The 17,315-nt window shown below is 42.8% G+C and overlaps 1 protein-coding gene and 1 long non-coding RNA gene across 10 annotated transcripts in view; one reads left to right on the forward strand and one right to left on the reverse strand.

Annotated features, from left to right (window-relative positions):
* Nucleotides 1-5,547, reverse strand: part of LOC128577757 (uncharacterized) — a 34,147-nt gene extending 28,600 nt beyond the window's left edge. The window contains exons 1-3 of the long non-coding RNA XR_008377626.1: nt 5,320-5,547; nt 4,878-4,921; nt 1,167-1,229 (exon numbers count right to left, since the gene is read on the reverse strand). This is a non-coding gene — a long non-coding RNA (uncharacterized LOC128577757). The remainder of the gene's footprint in view (nt 1-1,166; nt 1,230-4,877; nt 4,922-5,319) is intronic.
* JADE1 (jade family PHD finger 1) overlaps nt 5,533-17,315 on the forward strand; it is a 65,470-nt gene continuing 53,687 nt past the window's right edge. For 2 of the 9 annotated variants that reach the window (XM_053579341.1, XM_053580006.1), the window contains exon 1: nt 5,552-5,799. The gene's annotated coding sequence lies outside the window, so the exon portion shown is untranslated. Of the gene's footprint in view, nt 5,800-5,841; nt 6,208-7,142; nt 7,277-17,315 lie in introns of those variants that run through there. The other 7 variants (XM_053579414.1, XM_053579680.1, XM_053579743.1 and 4 more) reach the window with 6 other exon arrangements.

Consider the following 17,315-nt stretch of genomic DNA (forward strand, 5'->3'; position numbering starts at 1 on the left):
TAATTGCACATGAACTTTATGGCCACCCAGACTTTCTCTCCAGCACTAGGTCCCAAACCCTTTTGGGCATATTCAATAAGCGTCTGCTAGGCACCTCAAACTAAACTCATCATATATCCCACTTTTGCAAGTGCCCTCGAGAAAAATTAAAAAGTGAGTTTTCTAGCAGTTTTAACACAGAAACTTAACTGTGCCTCCTTTCTTGCTTTATTAACATTCGAACTAAACCAGTGGGAGGGCACCACCTCCCCGCTTCCTCTCCCTTCCCCACTCCACCCGCTCTGCCACCAAGGAAAGAGAACCCGTTTTTCATTTGCTAATGATTTGGACTCAGGTTATAATGGGCCATTAAGGTGTATTGTGGAAGAAAATGGAGCTTTCTGGTGGAGGGATAAAAAGACTGTGGGGTGGCGACCCCCGGACGTGAGGGAGGCCTGGGATCTGATCCTGCCGGGTAGGAGCTGGGGGAGTCGGAGAGGGACCCCTACGAGGGACCCAAGTCCTCTCCAGCCGCTCCCTGCTCCGCAGCGCTGCGGGCGCCTGAGTTCCGCATGCGGGGCAGGACTTGGACCGGGTCGCACCCGGGCTTCCACCTACTCACTGCCCAGCAGGACCTTCCCTGGGTTCTTTACACGTTGATCTCTGCTCAAACGATTGCCTCTGCCTTCAGGGTGCCCTCGGACATGCCCTGAAGGCCCCACAAGCCCCAGAGACATCCCCCGGGAACCCCTTCCAAGAGCGGGCGACTACGGAGGCCTTCCAACGTCTGGGACAGAGTGAAGGATGCCTTCACCGTCACGGGCTGGCTTCTCTGCTTGTCTCCAATCCACATTCAACTGACAGTCCAGGCCTCCTCTATCTCTCAGCTCGTTGCTCAAACGCCTAACTAGCCTCGCTAACTCCAGTCTACCTACCCACCGCCCTCCCAACCCAGTTATCTACACTGAGGCCAGAAGGTTTGTAAAACGATCGTCATTCGGTCCCCATCCCCCTCCTCACGTGGCTGACACCTATTATCCTTAGGGTTTCACTTTCAGCGTCACTTATTCTTAAGCATTTTCTCCGACCACCCTCCTCCCGCCACACAGATAGATCAGGTGTTCACGCATATGCTTCCCCCAAACCTTGTAGTTTATTGTAATCACTTATTTATATTTTCTACTCACCTGCGGTCAGAGAATAGTCTACTCTCTTATCTGTAACCTTGTCTCTAGCGCCTACTCCTGTTCCTGGAACACAGTAATTGTTTAATAAACATTTGTCTGATGAATGAAGGAAAATCAGACAAGATGATTCAGAAAACAGTGTGGTTACAGAGGGGTGGCTGGCAGTGAGAGCTACATGAGTGGTTTTCTAACTTCAGTGAGGATCAGAACTGTCTAGAAGGCTTGTTAAAACAGATTTTGGGATTCTACTTCCTGTTTCAGTAGATCTGAAGTGGGGCCGAAAATAATGGATTTCTTTCTTTCTTTTTTTTTGAGACAAAGTCTCAGTAGTCTTGTGTAGAGTACTTTGGCATCACAGCTCACAGCCACCACAAACTCTTCAGGATCAATAGATACCCTTTCTTCAGCCTCCCAAGTAGTTGGGACTACAGGCACCTGCTACCATGCCGGGCTAGTTTCTTTCTCTTTCTAGTAGAGATGGGGTCTTGTTGCTCAAGGTGGTCTCAAACTTCTGAGCTCAGGCTGTGCACTTGCCTCTGCCTCCCAGAGTGCTAGGTCACATCTGACCAAAATAATGCATTTCTGACAAGTTTTCAGGTGCTGCTGCTGCTGCTTCTGCTTCTGATGATGATAATGATTAGAGATCACATTTTGAGTTACAACCTCTTTGCTCCAGGTAAGAAAAGTAGGCTGCAACAGTAAAGTGACTTTTTAGATAAAAAGGAAGGGGGTGGGGTGGGAGAAATAGGCTTTGGAAGTCTCAAAGGTAGTGGTATAAATGAGAGCTATTTAGGTTTGATAATAAAGCTAGCAGAAATGTCTAATATGTAGTAGTTGACAAGGTCCAGGAAGTAGCCATGAGAATGCATGCATGATTGAAGCTGTCTGTGGAGGAATGAATAGCATGAAGGTGGTTAAAGAACTGAAATTCACAAACATTACATGAAATTGTATAGGATCAAAATAAAAAAATGAAAGATGTAAGTGAAAAGGAAGATTGTAAAATGGAATGTGTGGCATCATCCCACTTTTATTAAAAATGCATAGAAAAGGCCAAGTGAGGTGCCTCACACCTGTAATCCTAGCATCCTAGGAGGTTGAGGTGGGTGGATAGGTTGAGCTCAGGAGTTTGAGACCAGCTTGAGCAAGAATGAGACCCCATCTCTACTAAACAGAGAAAAACTATCCAGGGGTAGTGGTGTGTGCCTAGTAGTCTGAGCTACACGGGAGTCAGAGGCAACAGGATAGCTCAAGCCCAAGAGTTTGAGGTTGTTGTGAGCTATGATTGAAGGCACTCTACCTAGGGCAACAGAGTGAGTCTCTGTCTCAATATAAATACATACATAAAATAATAAAAAAAAATAAAAAGACCTACTTGACAATCTAAGCTCTGTTTATAACAAGGTTTATCTTGGGCACAAATTTAAAATTTTGATCAATTAAACTACATCCAAATAAACTTTTAGAATGGAACACATTTTTATTCAAGAGCACCCTTGAGTAATAAAAAATTCTCCCAGTATGTTATAATGTATACCAACTGGCAGTGGTATTTGCCAGCAGGAATTTCTTGCTCATTTCCCAAGGAATGAGATAATACAGGACTTTAGCATATGCATCCCCTTAATTCAAATGCCATGAACAATTCTGATTCGTCAGGCCTTGTAATTCTTTACCTACAGAGGAGGAGAGGAAATGAAATGACTAAGTAAATATTAAGAGGCTTAATCATACATAGTTTAAAAATCAGGAATATGAATATAAATATCCAAATTCTTACTTCATAAAAATCCATTATTATGGAAGAAAATAATAAAATTGTACAGGATATAGAAAATTGCCTAGAATTTTGATATTTCAATTTTGCAGACTATTGTAGCTATTTTTGTTGAATGTCCTTTCATCTCTCATAATAAAATGTGAACTGAGACTAGGAAATGGTGATCCTAAATGATTTGGCAAGGTGAAACAGTAAGTGACAGAGTGGAATCAGAAACTTGTTTTCTTAATTACCAGCTTAGTACTTCTTATTCCAGGCTGTATTATCTGTGCTGCTTCAAGGCAAACCGTCATTGCCTTTCCCGTTTTAGAAATACATTGTACATAAGTTTCCTTTGTGGTATGATAGCCAAGAGCCACCTATTATTTAAGAAATACCAATTGCTGATCATTAATGACAAAACATCTTTACATGTTCTTTATGGATTCAAGTTGTCCTTCATTTCATTAAATAACCATCACTTTCCTAAGAAAATCAGAAATTACTGAATATTAAAAAGGAAAGGGGTCTTAGACATTATCTGCCCCATTATTTCAGTGAGTAAACAAAGGCCTAAAAAATCTATCCATAGTCATCTCATAGGTGTTTGTGGGAGTCTCCAGACTTCTGGTCCAGAGCTATTTATAGCACATAGCACTTCCTCCGTTGCTCAATATTCTATTTTATTTTTTATTTTTTTCAGTTTTTGGCCAGGGCTGGATTTAAACCCGTCACCTCTGGTATATGGGGTGGGCGCCCTACTCCTGTGAGCCACAGGCCCCACGGGTTGCTCAATACTCTGATGCCATGATGTAATTGAGATGTTTATGGATCCTTCAGTCCTGATCAATGTGCCATCCTGGGGAGTTTGTGTGCCATTTTTTTTTTTTTTTTACCTTTTTATTTTGTCATCTATCAATTTATTTAATACACTTTTCTTTTGGTTTAAAAAAAGTAAAACAGTAAGTGGGAAATGTGAGTAAATTTTCTTGAAAGGAGAATGAGTGAAGTAAAATTATGTGGAATTTAGAAAAGTTGAAATTTTTGGTGAGAGAAAAGACTAAGAGATATGGGAGTGATAGATAGCCAAGTGAGTGGACAACCTCCTACCACCAAGACCTCTGTTACCAAACTCTTACAGGGTTATCTCATTCCTTTTAACAGCCCTTCAGGTTAAGGGCCAGTTGTTAACCTCATTTTATTAGTCGGGGGGCTCAGATAAGTTCTGTCATTTATCTCACAGACACATAAGCTGGTAGTAACAATAGAGCCAGATCCAACCATATCTGGCTATGAAGCCTGTGCCCTTTAACTTCTACAGGGTATGTGTAAGGGGAACCCATGAAAATAGCAATAATTAGTGCAATACTACTACTACTAATAATGATAGTTAATACAGTGCTTTACAGGTGTGATCTCTTTGAGCAGGAGTAAGTGAGCACATGAATAGGACTGGTAGGGAGTCTTTATTTTGTTCATTGGTGAAACCAGAGAGGAAGAAAGACTTAGATTCTTTAAAGTACTTAAGATTTCAGTTGGCTTTGTTTTCTGAAAAATAATTGAAGGACTCAATTAGATTTTGTTTTGCTGCATTTATCAGAGTGTAATGTTCTGGATGTGGGTGGATGGGCTGGTGTGTGAGTGTGTGAAATCAAACCTGATATATTCAGAATTCTTCCAAAGGATAAGCATACCTTCTGGGTTCAATATTCAATTTGTAATTAGTGATCATTCTTTCTATGGGAATGGGCATTCTAATCTGGACTTTTTTTTTTTTTTTGAAGCTGAAAGTCAAGATACATCGGTTATCTGCCATAAAGAAATGTTATCTGCCATATGAAAAAGCAACTTTGTATTTTGTGGAAAATCGGTAACCACTCATTTTTACACATAAATACTCCCAAATGAACTTCTGGTGAATAATTTTATATTAGTCTTCGATTTCAACTTACTGTTAGGCGCTCTGCTCATGTTTGGAGGGAGAAGATACCCAGTTCTGTAGTAATGTGTAACATAAACATGGTGACAATTTAGAATTAATCACTATCTTTTTTCCCTCCCCCTCAGTAATAACTATATTCTATTCATTTGGAATAGAAATTTAGATAGAATTCACCTATATTTCGATACAAATTTACGTAAAGATGGTATTCCGGCCTCAGAATTGGATTATGTGCATTTAAAAATATCATTCTAACTCGCAACTCCCTTAAACTGTTACTACAAAAGAAATATTTGTTACTCAGCCTAAAAACAAAACTTTTCACCCAAATTACACGCCTGAATAGCCACAATTTTATCTACGTAATCTTAAACTAATTTGAAAGACTTCATTTCTAGTTGTCCGACTAGAGTTGAAACTGAGGCAGCAGTTTGAAAGGGATACGCACTCACCTCCTTGCCTCCAGAGGCACCTCAAGGATTTCTACCCTCACAAGGTCGGTGACGCAAGAGATTTTGCGAGTTGATCAGTGCCGCTCTTGGCCAGCCCCCGCGGACGCAGGCCGAGCCGGCTGCGGCGAGGGCCGCGAAGAGTTAACCAGGAACCGAGCCCCTCGCGCCGCGGGCTCCCCGCGTGCTCCTTCCGCCCTCCCGTCCCCACCCTCTCGTTTTGGCAGGGGATTAAAGTGCTCCCCCCTGTGGCAGCAGTGACCCAGAAATGAGTTTGATTCACACAGTCCTTCCTCCATAACAAGCCAAGCACCCGTCCGAGAGTGCCTCCGTGCGCGAGTGCCGGGTGTGTGCGCGCCGGGGAAAGCAGGGGCCCGCCCGGCTGTACGCCCGCCCACCCTCCCGCCGCGGCCCGAACTCATGCGGCGCGGAGCGAGCGAGCGGCGCCTAGCCCAGCGCCTCGGCCGAAGCCCTCCGCAGCAGGTACGCGCGCGGGCGGCGGGGGGCGCGCGGGGTGGGCGCGCCGCGCGTGTGTCCGCGCGTGTCCGCGTGTGGGTCCGTGTGCGCGTCCCGGTCCCGCGGCGGCGGCGGCGGCGGCGGCTGCAGGACGAGCCGAGAGGCTCAGCCATATTTGATGGTTTTGTTGCTTTGCTCGGGAGTTCTCGGGAGTAATTTAATGCCGAAGGTCGCTGCCTAGTGGAAATAATATAGTACGTCATTAATATGGCGCCAAAAGATTGGGTTCTCGATATGTAGCGAGGAGGGAGGGAGGCAGCCGCCTAGCGCAGCGTTACTATCCCACCAGTAACTTGGGCATTGCCGGGGCGGGGGCCAGAGGAGGAGGAGGAGAGGATGATTTTTGGATCCTGAGAATTGATCTATGTTGGATCAGTAAGTTTTATTATGATTTTTTTTTCAATTTTGGGGGGCCGAAGACAAGAGCTTTTTCTTCTGGATTTGCGAAGAACATGCGGGTTTTTAGGTGAATCATCAATTAAATGCGTTCAGGAGCAGAAGCCCAGTTTGGTTGGTTTTAGTTTATAGAATTTTTTTGAAAAGCAAAAGTGCATTAGGCTGCATGAAAGTGGAAAGCGTAGTAGCAACTTGGTAGACAGATGGCAATGGCAGAACGCAGGTTCGCGTACATATATGAATCCAGAGTGTGTGACCGCGTGTGTGGTGAGACTGTATTTGTCCAAACATAGGTGTGTAGGTACATCTGTGTGTGGTGGCCGCAGTCCTGGCTCTTGTCACCGCGTCACCACTTATCCAAAATGTTCATTGCATCAATTCAAGGGCAGTGAGCAGGGAGTGGAGGGACAGCTTGGCAATTCGATTTTTCTAAACGGAGCTTCCTCTGATCAGACCTTTTACTTATAGCAAAACCTGTAAAGTAAAACCCTTTATCGATGAAATTGGGAAGGAGTTAGCATTGGTAGAGAAAAGTACCGATCAAACATGAACTTAAAACGTATTGCAAATTGCAACCTTTGGCACCATCTGCAAATGGTGGGGGTGGGGGTGTCTTTGGGTCTCCTTGCTGCCTTAAATGAACGTGCTGTATGTTCCTCGGGACTGCAAGTTGCAGAGCCCTTGAGTGCACGTGTCTTGAGCCTGTGAGCGTGTTTGTGAGTTCGGGGCTGTTGTTTGGTAGCCAGCTAGCTTTCCGGATAGCTCTACGTTGGCTTGCAAATGCGGGAGAGGGATGGAATGTGGAATGTTGACCGGGGAACCGAATCCTATCGGAACGGTCCCATTTGCTGGAGAAATTCGATCCCTTCCACCTCCTTCCCGCTCCCCCCGCCCGCCTTTGGGCAGGAGGCGGGGCTGAGGACGCGGCTGCTGCTCAAAGTGGCGGAGCGCGGCGGCGGGAGGCAGGTGCACGGCACCCGCCAGTGGGGGTGCCTCAACTTCCGCGGGCGTTTAAATAGCAGCCTCTCTCCCCTCCCACCGGTAATAGGTGACCTGGCGGCTGAGGGCGGCGGGGGGAAGGGACAGGGGAAGACCCGGGAGCGAGCCTCCGCGGCACGTGGGCAGGTGCTGGGTGGCCCCGGGGCCAACTTTTGTAGCCCGCCTCTGGCGTTTGAGGAGAGGCGGCTCAGTGTGGAAATGGGGGCGGGCGGCGGCCGATGCGCTGCTTGTTGGCTGCGGCCGGAGCGTCACCTAACGGTCCCAGCAGCACTGCCGGGCCCCGAGAAGAGGGATTGCGGGGGGAGGGACGCCTGGCCCGCCGCGCCCGCCCCGCACAAAGCCCGTGGCGCGGGCATGGGCGCCGCGCCCCTGCCCCGGGAACCGCCAAAGCCCGACGCGGTCCCCGCGCCGGTTCCGGCGGGCGGCCTCAGGCGTTTGTTTGTTGGTTCCGCGCCGCCTTCCTCGCCGGATGGCTTCCTGTGACAGAGGTGATACACAGTTTCCAGAACTGTCTGGGGGCGGGAGCGGGAGCTGAGCCCGCTGGGGGCTGCTCACCGCCGCTGCCGCTCCCATCTTAAAACCGTTTCTCGCCTGCGCGCTCGCCCCAGCCTGAAGGTGCCGCCCCGGAGGGGCTCGGGGAGGGGGACGGCGCGGCCGTTTCCAGCGGCGCAAGTGGCTTCTGGACGCGAGGGAGCGTTTGATTTGCAACTGGGGCCAAGCGGATTGGTGCAGCTGGCGGCGGCGGGGAGGGAGGAGCGGCGGCGGCGGGGGGTGGCCACTTTCAAATGGAGAGGGCGGCGGCGGGGACGCCGCTGCGGAGGGAGCGGAGCTTGGTTGCGCCACGAGAAGGTGTCATCACTGCACGGGGACTAATTCCGGCGGAGGTGCCGGGAGTTACTTTCCCCTCCTCCCGCGCTGTTGTTTCTGTCGCCTGGGGGGAGGAGGAGGAGGGGGCGGCGCCGCGCGGAACCGCGGCCCTGCGCACACCCCGGCGGGCGGCAGGAGTCGCACGGTGCGTTCTCGGCTGCGGGGCGGCGGCCCAGCTCCCCCACCCCGGAATCCCTCCTCCCCTTCTGGGATTCTCAGTTTTTTCATCTTTGCGCTCGCGCTCTGCCACCCTCCTACACGGTCATCCCTGCGACCTCCACCTGGGCTCTGTAGGTCTCGGGTCTCCCCGCCTACTCGGGTCTTTTCCCCGCCCCCGCTCCTTTGGCCCCGGGCTTGCTGGTGCCGGGCTCCCTCTTCCGAACACGCGGGGGCGGCCGCAGTCCCGACACCCGGTGAATGCTGAGAGCAAACAAAAAAGCGGGCGATTTAAACGTGCCTTCGAAACCCGTTAGGAATGCATCGTCACCCGGAGACCGTTTAAAGGCAGCTTTAGCTGGCTTTCTAGTAACGAGGAGGCTGGCGCTGCGCCTCGCCTTGGCGGGGGCGAGGGTCTGTCGCCTGTTTACCTCGGCCAAGAGGGAATTAATTTTTTAAAATGATAGGTACTGTGAATGATTGGAGACAGCTACGTTTTTTAGGAAAGTGGGAATGGATCTGAAGTTTCCCATTAATGGGAATGCTTAAGGGGTTATTTCCCAAAGCTTTTTAGTAGGTGATCTATTTTTCCTTTTTATAATATCTCCCGTGATGGCTAGCTCTCTAGCTACTTGTAGCTCAAGGCTAATACCTTTCAAAGCTAATGAACTAGTTTTAAGATGCAAAGAAATTATTTCACTGAAAGCTGTGACTCACCAAAGGTTAGAAATTTTATAGTAAGTTGGATTTTGATCAAATCACAGTAATCAAAAGATTTAATTACTTTTAGGAGGAGAAAGGAAACATTCATTGTTACCATACTTTAACTCAACACTTTTGATGCAATAATTTGTTGTAGGTGGGCAACATGGGGGAGATAAATGGGATGTTCTTTGGCTAACAGTTGTAGTAAATACAATGTAACCTGGAATTTTTATTGTCTTTTTATCTCCAAAATCTTAGTCCCGTTTATTGCCACTTTTTAAGTCCCATGACGAATAGTATTTTGCTGTATTCCCTATTTTTATAAGTGTATTTGATCTGGCATTTTCGTTTCAACATCTAGAACAAATATAATTTTCATCTATTTAAGTGTTAGGTTTTCCTATATCTCCTTTCATTCTTATGCTAGCAGAGATAATAGGAGTTGCCTGAACTTAGCAGTAGAACTTGAACTTAATTCCATCTTTAAGATCATAGACTGCTTTCTAGTAAGAAAAGTTGGGTTGCACAGAGATTTTCACTTTAACAAACTAGACAGATACCTGTTCATCTAGAAGGGAAAAAGGAATTCCCCCTTAGTAGTTCCCCCTCCATCACTTAATGCATAAGCCTGTAAGGGAGTTTGCTTGTGTTAGTTGCCTAGGTTAAAGGATTATAGGGAAAAACAAGGTAAAATGGTAAGTGTGCCTGAGAGTGACACTAGAGAGAGAAAACAGTTTAAGAAAATGTGTTTTCTTGCCTAATCAGAGACTTGGGCAAGAAGAATAAATTGAAACAAACTTGGAGAACTTGGTAAGAGTAAACCGGATCTCCGTGTGACTTCCTGTTGATTTTTTTTTTCCTTTAAGGAGCTGTAAGTGGCTTAAAATGGTTACTACACAAGTGGTGTTAGGTGTGTACATTGTTGAAAATTAGAAAATACAGAGAAACAAATTTAAAAACACTTCCTCCCAAAGATCCACCCAAAGATCATCACTGTATTCCTTCCAGATAATTTTCTTTGTGTATTTTTGTGTATATTTTAATTAACAGGGTAATTCTGACATAATTCTCAGTAGACATACACACGAGTCTGCAAGGAAGTTTTTTTAGTCCCCTAGCTTGGTAATTTTAATATCTATTACTGGGACATGTTCAGGTTTCCCTTTTTGGGTCCAGAATAGCACAGCTTTGTCTAAACCGCTGTTGGTAAATGACCATTTATTGGATCTGGTTATTTTTCCCTTAAGTAGTCTTTAGTAACTTTTTGATGGACTATATGACACTGTGGAGGCAAGCCTTTAGAAATAACATCAACTGTATTGAAAAGAAAGCTTGAAATCAAAATAGCATTTATTGTAATTTGGAAGTCTTAGATTTGGAGAGCATCTGTTTGAAAAATAGATATCTGATGTTTTTATTCACAGACTTGTTGGGAGAATATTTATCAAGTGTTGTGTTTGGTACTGAGGTTGTGGGAACAGCAAACATCAAACGCTGGTTATATGCTGTATCTTTAGGGTTTATTGGGAGTGAAGAAGAATACAAATCTGTCACAGTTTTGCTTGCTTCTTTACTTTCTAGTTTGTGAAGCTCTTCCCTGTCATTTAGTATTATGAGGCACCTGTTACACCATTATGGTTAATGGTCTATCATAATTTTTGCATTATAAAACCTATTTTCCCACAAGGTTTATAGAATAGATACCCTCTGAAGGAAAGTATGACAGCAAACACACCTTCCTTTTTATTTGTGGTGGCATTAAAAGTTTAGCTTGATTGTTATCAGTTTTAAGCTTTTTCCACTTTCCTTGTCCAAACATTTAACTTAGCCCATTGGCTCCATGTTCAAGAATATCTTTTTTTTTTTTTTTTTTTAGGTATAAAGGATGGGTTTGCTTGGAGTTGTTAGTTTCTTAGTATCAGAAGCCTAATAGCTTTAATTGGGAAAGTATTTTGATTCTTGAGACAGGGAAGTTGTTTTAAAAGTTTTAGTGTTTAGCTATTTTCTTCATTTTCAACATCTTGTAGTACTTTATGTGATTGTGTATTTAAAATTTGGACAGGTACTATGTTATTTTTATTTTTCTAGAATAAATATTTCACAAAGACTTACGAGTCTATTACTCTTGTCGTTTACCCAATGTACTTCCTCTGGCACCTGGGCTAGAGTGGCAGGGCCTCAGTCTAGCTCACAGCAGCCAGGAGCTCCTGAGCTTAAGGGATCCTCCTGCCTCCGCTTCCCACAGTGCTAGGCCCCTAGTGTACTTATCATGCAAAATCTGGTTTGTGATCAAGAGGGGCATATATAGTATTTTTATTTTATTTTATTTTATTGTATTTTATTTTATTTTGCAGTTGGTGGCTTTGATGAACAGAGTTACTCTGTACTCTTTATTTAATAAACGCAAGAATGGCCCTGGAAGGCCTTTTTATCCACAAGTAGAAGTGGCACTTTGAAGTTCAGGGTTGAGCGTCATGGGACAAAACAGAGGAGATTGATGGTAGACTCTGGGCCATGTTCTGGCCTTTTTCTAGCCCAGGAAGCACTTGAATGATTATTAAGAATGGCTTTCCTCACCTCAAAAATATAGAACACTAGACTTGGAATGGAAAGCTTAATCGTTGTGAAAGGAGCCAAGAATTTTCCATTTCTAATTCTTAATTAATGGTATATGATGTGTGTACTCAACGAATGTTCAAAAACAAACTTTGTTACTTTAAGGCTAGTTAAATATTTACACTTTAGCTTTTGGTTCTTCAGGTAGAGTTGACAGTAAGGTTATGATTAGAGATAGTTAAAAGTAAGTTCATTTTTAAAAACTAAGGCTCTTTGGGGCTTACTTATAGAGGGAATTAAACTTAAGGTTTTTCCTTTTGTGGATAGCACTCACAGTTGTCAACAATAGTTTAAAATATTGATCATTTAATGTTTCATGCACAGGAGATTTTATTTGAAAATTCATCTAGGTTGTAATCCCAGCACTTGGGAGGTGGAGGTGAGTGGATTGCCTGATCTCATGAGTTCAAGACCAGCCTGAGCAAGAACGAGACCCCCCATCTCTAAAAATTAGCTAGATTTGGGTGGCGCCTTTGGCTGAAAGGAGTAGGGCGCCAGCTCCATATGCTGGAGGTGGCGGGTTCAAACCCAGCCCTGGCCAAAAACTACAAAAAAAAAAAAAAAAAAAAAAAAGAATAAAATATATGTGTGTGTGTGTATATATATATATTTTAATTCTTTTTTATATATATTATATAAATATATATATATATAACATACATATAAGCTGGATGTTGTGGTGGACAAGCACCTGTAGTCCCAGCTACTTGGGAGGCTGAGGCAAGAAAATCACTTGAGCCCAAGACTTTGAGGTTGCTGTGAGCTGTGACACCATGACACTCTACCAAGGGCGACAAAGTGACTCTGTCTCAAAAAAAAAAAAAAAAAAAAACCATGACATCTAAGATATATATATATATATATATTTTTTTTTTTTTTTTCCCCAGAGACAGAGTCTGGTCCCAGCCTCCCGCCTCTCGAGTAGCTGGGACCATAGGCACCCGCCACAATGCCTGGCTATTTTTTTTTTGTTGCAGTTTGGCTGGGGCTGGGTTTGAACCCACCACCCTTGGTATATGGGGCCGGCACCCTATTCACTGAGCCACAGGCACCGCCTGACATCTAAGAATTTTTAAGCATTTGTTTGAAGTAAAGATTTCAGTGGTAAAGGTCCAAACTGAAAAATAAAATGGACTTTTTTTTTTCTTACTGCAGGGTAAGGAACATGAAATGGCAATATTATTAGCAAGTTGCTTGAGGTTGAACTGCATGGTTTGATTTGTTTAGCACAAAGTACACTAAATACAGTAAATTTTTTTTCTTAATTACTGTTAATCTTTATAAGCATCACTTATTGCAGTGGAAATGTAATGATTTACTGAAGAGGGATAAGGCTGAGTTCTGGTGGCTTGTAACTTTTTTAAAGTTGGGGATACTTTGAGACTGTGGAACCTCTTCCCCCAGAGAATGTGGGTGGCATTAAAATTTGCATGTTCTTTCAGGGATTCCATTGGTTCTACTAAGTGTATCCTTGGATTCTAGGATAAGTGTTTAAATTCTGGTAACTTGTTTTTATGATTTCTCTCTGATCCTTTTACTGTCACTGTTACTATGTATTATAGTTAAGATGCCTGTCTGGGACAGTCATTCTGTTTATCGGTTATTAACTTGAACATCAGATAAGAAGCATATTAGAACTTTTCATAACTTAGTGTACACCAGCCTCAAGTAGGAGTCTTAGGGAATTTCCTTGGAGAAAAATTCACTCGTGTTTATGTAGCCTTTAAGTTGCTTAGAGTACCCTTTATTCTCCCCCTAACTTTTGATTCCAGCTTGTTCTAGTTAGGGACTTTTTTAAATCTTCAAATCTAATTCTTTTTTTTTTTTTCTTGGTTTTTGAACCTGCCACCTCCGGCATGTGGGACCAGCGCCCTACTCCTTGAGCCACAGGAGCCGCCCTCAAATCTGATTCTAAAATATTTGTTTCAGAATATGTTCTTCATGGTAACATCTACATTAGTGAAATGCACAATCTTAAGTGTACAGACAGTGAGGTTTTTTTTGTTTTTTTTTTTTTTTTGAGAGTATCTTGCTCTGTTGCTGGGCTCAAGTGATCCTCCTACCTTAGCTTTGTGAGTAGCTGAGACTACAGGTGGGTGCCACCACATCTGGCTAAATTTTTTTTTTTTTGGTAGAGAAGGCCTCATTGCGTTGCTTGGGTTGGTCTTGAACTCTTGACCTCCAGGGATCCTCCCATCTTGGGCCTCCAAAAGTGCTAGGATTACAGGTGGGAGCCACTGATCTAGTTAGGGACTTCTTAAAAGAGTGAATGTATCTGATGATCCTTAACCAGGACCTTGTGATTGATGTACATTTAACTAAACATACATAATGTTGGTTTATAAACACCCATACTGCCTGTTGATTTATAGGAGGGCTTAGTAAACTTTTTCTGTAAGTGGCCAGGTAGTCAGTAGTTTAGGCTTTGTGGGTCATGGTCTGTCACAACTGTACACCTCTGCACTTGTGACCAAAGACATAAGGTAAATGAATAAGCATGGCTGTGTTCCAATAAAACTTTATTTATGACCATTGAAATTTGAATTTTGTGTAATTCTCACATGTCATAAAATGTCTTTGACCTCCTCCTGTCAACCATTTCAATACGTGAAAGTCATTAGCTCAAACTTTTATAAAATCTCTTGATTTATAATAGTGAGACATAGACAGTACTTGGTCACCCAATTGTTTCTGCTGCTGGCTAGATTCTTTTTCTTGTAGGAACCTGAAAAAGCAAGTTGAGATTAGAAGTTTGGAGGGAGTTGGCTAAGTTTTTTTTTTTTTTGGAAACAGTCTTACTCTGTTGCCCCAGGCTAGAGTGCCATGACATCAGCTTAGCTCACAGCAACCTCAAATTGTTTGGTTGAAGCAATCCTCCTGCCTCAGCCTCCCAAGTAGCTGGTACTACAGGCACCTGTCACAGTGCCCAGCTGATTTTTTTCTACCTTTTTTTTAGTAGAGAGGAGGTCTTGCTCTTCAGGCTGATCTTGAACTCCTGAGCTCAAGCAATCTTGCCTTAGCCTCCCAGATTGCTAGGAGCCGGGGTTGTGGTTCTTAAAACCCTTTGGTTGTGGATCCCTTTTGAGGATAGAATATGTAACATGGGGCCTTGTGTACCTAGGTGCAAGGAAAACCTAGGTGGTCTCTTATGCCCTCTGAGGGGTTCAGACTAAGAAGCCCTGCAACCTGTTATAAATTTGAGTTCTTGTACAGAGGGAGATAAAGTCAAGTAAGTTGTATGTTTCTAGGACTTACTGAGTAGAGTAAGTGCAGTAGTGCTTGTGGAATGGCCAACACATTTTTCTTTCAACTCTACCTTTTGTGTGCTCCACTGGGCAGCTGTCTTCACTCAGCTTGCCAGGCAACTGTATTTCAGTTTCCAAGTTAACAGACTGTTCATTGATGGTATTTTTGTTGTCTGCTCCCTGATACTATGTCATAGCCTTAATCTTCCAGATAACCTCTGTTTGAATCCTTATAGACATCCAGGCACCTGGAAGAAGGTGACAACACGGGAGGAGAGCACCCACCCACTTTGGGAACTGGTCTTTGGTTCTGTAATGGCTTTGCAATAAGTGTATTTGCGTGTATCTTTGGGAAAGCTGATAAATCTCTCCAGAATTCAATGTACTCATCTTTAAAATTAGGGAAAGTAGATTAAATTATTTATAATTATTTATGAAATCTTCTCTGGAACTGTAGTTAGTATTTTATAAGTTTCTTTTGGGAAGATTTCCTATAGATATAATCTATGTTGTGAGACTCCTTTCAGTTTTAGCCTTAGAGAATAATTTCTAGACCTTACTGCTAGGTTTGAGACCATTTTATGTTTCCATGACCATAATAACAAGACTTGTATAATTGTCTTGAAATGTTTGTTTCTACATGTAGCTCACAAGACGTGTAAATTCGGTTTTTGTTAAGTGTTACCTTGGTGTTCCTAGACAATAGCGTGAGTCTCTCTTGCTCTTTTTTAAAACAGTACTTTAAAATTTTTGGTGACTTAACATTGTTAGTGGTAACTGATAGTTTCTGACAACTGGCTATAATCAAGTAACAAAGTTCCTCAAAAACAGCTACATTTCAATCTGTGCATGGGGTAATTGTCATTAACTAGTTGAATCTGGTTTCTGCAGAGGCTGCTTTGTATACCATATATGAGAACATCTGGTCTGAGTATTTAAAAATTTTTTACAATTGCCCTGTAGACACTTTGTATTTATTGGCTTATTCCAGGAATAATGGCTTGTAGGATCCTTTCCCATCCTTACCTTTACTATGCAGAAACTACCTCCTGTTAACTTAACACTTGCTTTTTCTGTAGTATCATTCTTTAATGAACGTGTGCATGTACTGTATAAATAGACCTTGGATCAGAGACACCAAGACAGAATGGAACACAAACTTCTGATTTTAGTGAGATGCTGTAGGAAATAAACTTGTATTATCATATATTCTGAGGAAATCAGTCTTTAGTTTTCCCTGGTAAAGTTTCAAAGTATGTGTAAAGGAACAGGACATATTAGGCAAATAGGTTTTATCTCTCTGATTTGGTGATAACACTGTGTTAAGAAGGATTCTGAAGTTATGTTACCCATGCATGATATAGATGGTGGGAATGGCATTTTTGCTGTCCACTTTTGGAATGTAGCCTTTTTATTTTTTGAAGGTAGTTTAAACTCTAGTTGTCCTGTCTGGGTTAGTTTTTTCTATTGTTGTTACATCTATGTGTGTATTTATTTTTTCCCTCCTGTTCCTTTCACATTTTATTGCATATATGTTAAGTGACCTCCTACAGGAATTGGCTGTTCTTGTATCTTCAGAACTTTCGCTTTTGAGGTTAATAATGACCTAATCAAGCAGAGTGGGTTACTCACCTGTCCGTTAGGTATTCTTTGAAAGCAAGACAAGCCTTTGATACCCTGTCTCATTTAGGCTGGTGCTTTGCATCAGGACAAGAAGTTGTGCTCTTGGTGTCTTCTATATGGTGTGAGCAGGGAAAGAAAGGTTTGGGTTTGAAATCTTTACTGTTATGAGTATAGTACAGGATCATGGTAAAAATTAAAGTCATTAAAGATCATATAGAGAAGTAAAAGTTACCAAATCAATCTGTCTGGAACACTTTGGTCAGATTTCTCAAAGATAACCACATGGATTTTTATGTTCTTCCAGAAATTTTCCTGACTATATAAGCAATTGGTATATGTATTTTCTCTCTTCCTTTTTATATATAAATGGGTGTGTGTGTGCATATATATATATATACACATGTATAAATAAATTTCTCCCCTGCATTTTGCCTGTTTTTCTCTCAATATATCTTGGGCATCTTTCCATATGTGAGCATATAGGTAGATCTGACAAAGGAATTTTGAGCAGATGGAAATAGGGATAAAATCTCAAGATTGGAGGCCAATGATGACTGACTGCCTTTGTTTGAGTGTGAATTCATTTACTCCCATGTCTAGGGAAATTATAAAAAATAGATACCAAGTAGAAATGATTGGAATGTTTTGTCATAGCTCTTACTCAGTTGCTGACTTTTCTTGAGTTAGCAATTATAGAGACTTGGAAAGGGTCTAATGGATTGTCTTAGGGCTCATAAGCAGGATGGGATTATTTATAAATTGGCAGATGAAAGCTGCTTATGATTCATTCAGAAACACTGAAATTTATAAATTTCTTAAAATCTTGAAAAAAATGCCTTATTGAGTTTTAAAACCTGAGTTCAAAAATAAGGAATT

The sequence above is a fragment of the Nycticebus coucang genome, chromosome 1 (genome assembly GCF_027406575.1).
Source record: "Nycticebus coucang isolate mNycCou1 chromosome 1, mNycCou1.pri, whole genome shotgun sequence".
Taxonomy (NCBI): Eukaryota; Metazoa; Chordata; class Mammalia; order Primates; family Lorisidae; genus Nycticebus; species Nycticebus coucang.